This window comes from Tachyglossus aculeatus, chromosome 11 (assembly GCF_015852505.1).
Source record: "Tachyglossus aculeatus isolate mTacAcu1 chromosome 11, mTacAcu1.pri, whole genome shotgun sequence".
Lineage (NCBI taxonomy): Eukaryota > Metazoa > Chordata > Mammalia > Monotremata > Tachyglossidae > Tachyglossus > Tachyglossus aculeatus.
Window position 1 is genome coordinate 6,680,911 of NC_052076.1, and position 4,739 is coordinate 6,685,649.

The following is a 4,739-nucleotide window of genomic DNA, read 5'->3' on the forward strand; positions in this document are numbered from 1 at the left end:
CTGGGCCAAGCACTGTATAGAGCATTGGGGTAGGTACTAGAAAATCAGGTCAGACACTGTCTCTATCTCTCATCGGTTCATAGTCTAAGAGGGAGGGAGGGAGGAGAGACATTGAATTCCTGTTTCACAGATGAGGAAACTGAGCCACGGAGAAGAGAAGTGATTTGCTCAAGGCCACCCCGCAGACAAGTGGAAGAGCTGGGAGTAGAACTCAGGACTTCTGATTCCTGGGTGAGTCAGCCCAGAAGCTCCAAGTTCTCCCCAGTGACAGAGCTCAGTTTGTACCCTGAACACACACAGAGGCACAGACACACATCCAGATGCACACCCCAGGTATACACACACACACATGTGCATACACAGAGGCACAGGCTCTGCCAGACACTTACCCTAGGGATACACACACACACACACACACACACACACACATTCACAGACCAACACCCATTCAGATTCAACCCCTAGACACATACAGAAACACACAAACACACTCAAAGGTCCACTCCAGGCACACGCGAACACCCACAGGTGCACGCCCTAGGTACATGCACAGAGAATAAAGGGAAGTTGTCCATCGACTTTGACGCAAAAGTCAGTGAACGTTTCCCTTTGAGTTGATAATGGAAAAGGGGCCCAGTGCTGTATAGGAGGTCTTGCTGAAAATACATATAATTTGACAAAAAGAAGCTTTTGTACCAAGAAATTATGGTTTAAAGCTTACTTATTTGGGAACCTTCCAGACTTTGTGCTCATATCCCAGTTATTACAGTAAAGACTTCCAAATGGGCTGATTTTGGGCTTGAACAGTCTGTGGATGATAAAGCATGAAACGGGCCCAGAGATGTTGAAAGTTTTCAAATTGGACTGGGCAAGAGACACACGTAACTTCTGACAGGCTGCCCTCAGGAAAATCAGCAGAGAAACACTGTTCTGAAAAGCAACCTCAAACAAAGAGCGGGAAGGTCATGTACTCCGTAGGAGGGTGGGAAGAAAGAACTCCTATCAGCCTCTATAAGGGTTTTTTTTTACAGTATTTGTTAAGCACTTACTATGTGGCAGGCACTGTACTAAGTGCTGGGGTAGATACAAGCTAATTAGGTTGGACACAGTCGATGTCCCACATATGGCTCATGGTCTTAATCTCCATTTTTCAGGTGAGGTATTTGAGACATAGAAAAGTTAAGTGACTTGCCTAGGGTCATGAAACAGACAAGTGGCAGAGCTGGGATCAGAAACCAGGCCCTTCTGGCAGCCAGGCCTGTGTTCTATCCATCAGGCTATGCTGCTTCTTAAGTTGAAGAGAGTCAGTCAGTCAGCGAATCATATATATTGAGTGCTTACTGTGTGCAGAACACTGTACTAAGCTCTTGGGAGAGTACAATGTAACAATAAACAGATGCAGATGTGCTCTGCACATAGTAAGCGCTCAATAAATACGATTGATGATACATTCCCTGCCCACAACAAGCTTACAGTTTAGAGGGGGAGACTGACATTAATATAAATAAATAAATTATAGACTTGGACATAAGCGCTGTGGGGCTGAGAGGGGGAGATGAATAAAGAAAACAATAAATGAAAATTGCAAATCCCATTTCGGTGCATTTTTTCACATTTCCAAGTTCTTGTACGCACTGCAGTTCAAAACAATGATTTTGAAGCTCATATTACAAAGGTGCAGCCTTTTTAGATTGTGAGCCCCGGGTGAGACAGAGTCTGTGTTCGATCTTTCTATATTGCGTCTACCCCGGCACTTAGTAGTGTTTGGGCCATAGTAAGTGCTCAACAGATGCTATTTTTTTTGGCAGATCAGAATTTTCCCCAGTTTCAAAGCCCTACTGAAATCATATCTCTTCCAAGAAGCCTTCCCAGATTAAGCTCTCATGTCCCCTCACCCTATCTTCCCTCACTACTGCCACTCCCAGGTACTTAATTCCACTCCCTAAGCACTTAGTTACCTTACCCCATGCCTACTCCCAAAGCACTTATGTTTTGTCTTATGCTGTCATCTCCGACCTATAGAGACCTCATGGACACATCTCTCCCAGAATTCATTCATTCAATCATATTTATTGAGCACTTACTGTGTGCACAGCACTGTACTAGAATGCTTCACCTCCATCTGCAATCATTCTGGTAGCATCTCCAATAGAGTTTTCTTGGTAAAAATTTGGAAGTGGTTGAGCACAGCTTCCTTCCACACAGTAGACTTGAGTCTCCACCCTTGATTCTTTCCCATGCTGCTGCTGCCCAGCACAGGTGAGTTTAGACTTGTAGCAGATTTTCTTCCACTCGCTAGCCACTGCCCAAGCTAGGAATGGAATGGATATTCCTCTGCTTGACTCTCCCTCCTGTAGTCAAGACTGGTAGAGTACTGGAAACTCTCCAGGTGTGACCCTGAGAGGGGACAGTCCTAATGTACATATCCTTAAACTCAGTTGCTTCTCTTCCTTGTAATTTATTTTAATGTTTGACTGATTCCTCATTAAACTGTTAACTCCTTGAGGGCAAGGATCATGTTTACTAACTGAAGTGTACGCTACCAAGTGCTTACTTAGTACAGTGCTCTGCACAAAGTGCTCACTCAGAGTTGACAGATCAGGGACTTTGAGTGCATTTCGGCAAAAAACAGAGCAAGAAGCATATTTAGACCTCGTCACTACATGTTACGTAGAATAATGTAACATTGTCTACGAGTGGTGTTCAAAATATCTATAAAGCCATTTCCAATATAAGTAACATGTCCTAGTAGAGAGAGCATGGGCCTGAGAGTCAAAGGACCTGGGTTCTAATCCTACTCTGCCAGTTATCTGCTGTTGACCCTGCACAAGACACTTAATTTCTCTCTGCCTCAATTCCCTTATCTGCAGAATGGGGATTCAATACCAGTTCTCTCTCCTTCTTAGACTAAGCTCCATGTCGGATCTAATTATCTTGTATTTAGATCAGCCTTAAGTACAGTGCTTGACACAAAGTAAGAGCTTAACAAATATTATTATTAGTATTATTACTGGCTGCATTAGAATTGGAGAGGCATTATCTGATCCAAGAAGCCAAAGTGGTATTTATCGAGTACCCAGTGGATGTTTTGAGCTGTGCTAAGTGCTTGGGAAAGTATAACAAAAAAACCCTAATCACTTTCCCATAAATATTATCGATCCATGCTTGGGTATCCATCCTGGAGCTTTTATCTGCTGAAGACTGTGGTCTACAAGAACAAACCTGAGAAGACAGGCAGAGGCAGAGTGGGTCAAAGGAAAAAGTGGTGTTACTCTCTGTATAAACCAGGGAGAATTGGTGAATTGGTTTGACTGAAAGCCTCCACCTAGGAAGTTGAGCCAAAAGGAATAACACCAGTTGTTTGCCCCATTGAACCCATGGTGGATCAAGGGTCCCCCTGACCAGGACAGCAGGTCAAACTCACAATCAGATCTCTCACTTGGATCGGGGAAGATATGGTGTCCAGGCAGTAAGGGCCAGTGGGGATTGGGGTTGCACCCTGGAAATGGAGTTGTACCCCCTTAGAAGTCACTGGGGAGGGGTGGGAGCAGAGGAGCAGGGGGAGATGGGAGACAGGCACAGATCAAACAATCAATCAAACATATTTATTGAGCATTTACTGTGTGTAGAGCACTGTACTGTTTGGGAGAGTACAGTATAACAATATAACAGTCACAATCCTTGTCCACAACTGGTTTACAGTTTAGAGGAAGATTAGGAAGGACTTCTAATTATCTGAGCTGTCAGCTATTAAGCAAATGTGGTACCCAAAGGGTCGCAGGTGCCATTTTGAGGGCAATGCTAAAATGTTCTATGGCCCAATAATAATAATAATAATAATAATGGCATTTGTTAAATGCTTACTATGTGCAAAGCACTATTCTAAGTGCTGGGGAGGTTGCAAGGTGATCAGGTTGTCCCACTGGGGGCTCACAGTTTTAATCCCCATAACTGACGTAACTGAGGCACAGAGAAGTTAAGTGACTTGCTCATAGTCACACATCTCACAGTTGGCGGAGCCGGGATTCGGAGGAAGGCGAAGCCTTCTAGACTGTGAGCCTGTTGTTGGGTAGGGACCATCTCTATATGTTGCCAACCTGTACTTCCCAAGTGCTTAGTATGGTGCTCTGCACACAGTAAGCACTTAATAAATACAACTGAATGAATGAATGAATGACCTCTGACTCCAAAGTCCGTGCTCTTTCTACTGACCCACACTGCTTCTCATAGAGCCCAAAGGACTTTTTGTTTAAAACAGTAATTATGATATTTATTAGGTACTTTCTATGGGCCAAGCACTATATTAAATACAGGTAGGACATAAAATAATCAGATTAGAATTTGTCCTGTCCCACACAGGGCTCACAGTCTAAGAGTCAGCGAGAACAGATGCCTTCTACCCAATTTACAGTTGAGGAAACTGGGGCTTGGAGAGGTTCCGTGACTTGCCCGAGGTCACCCAGCACAGTTGTAGCAATATTAAGGCTAGAACCATGTCTCCTGCCTCTCAGGCAGATGAGTTAAACAGGTGGAGAAATTCCCTAGAAAAGTAGCCCCCAGGCTGGCCTTCTCCAGATGGTGGATAAATGAGAAGCAGCATGCCTAATGGATAGAACACAGGCATGGGAGTCAAGAGGACCTGGGTTCTAATCCAAGATCCATCACTTGACCTTGGGCAAGTCACTTCACTTATCTCTGTCTCTGTTACTTCAACTGTATAGTAGCGATTAAGACTATGA

The 4,739-nt window shown here is 44.1% G+C and overlaps 1 non-coding gene across 1 annotated transcript; it reads right to left on the minus strand.

The window, feature by feature from the left end:
• Nucleotides 1-2,269: 2,269 nt before the first annotated feature.
• LOC119935467 lies at nucleotides 2,270-2,407 on the minus strand. Its single transcript, XR_005453347.1, has one exon. It is a non-coding gene; the product is annotated as a small nucleolar RNA SNORA7 (small nucleolar RNA).
• Nucleotides 2,408-4,739: the final 2,332 nt, after the last annotated feature.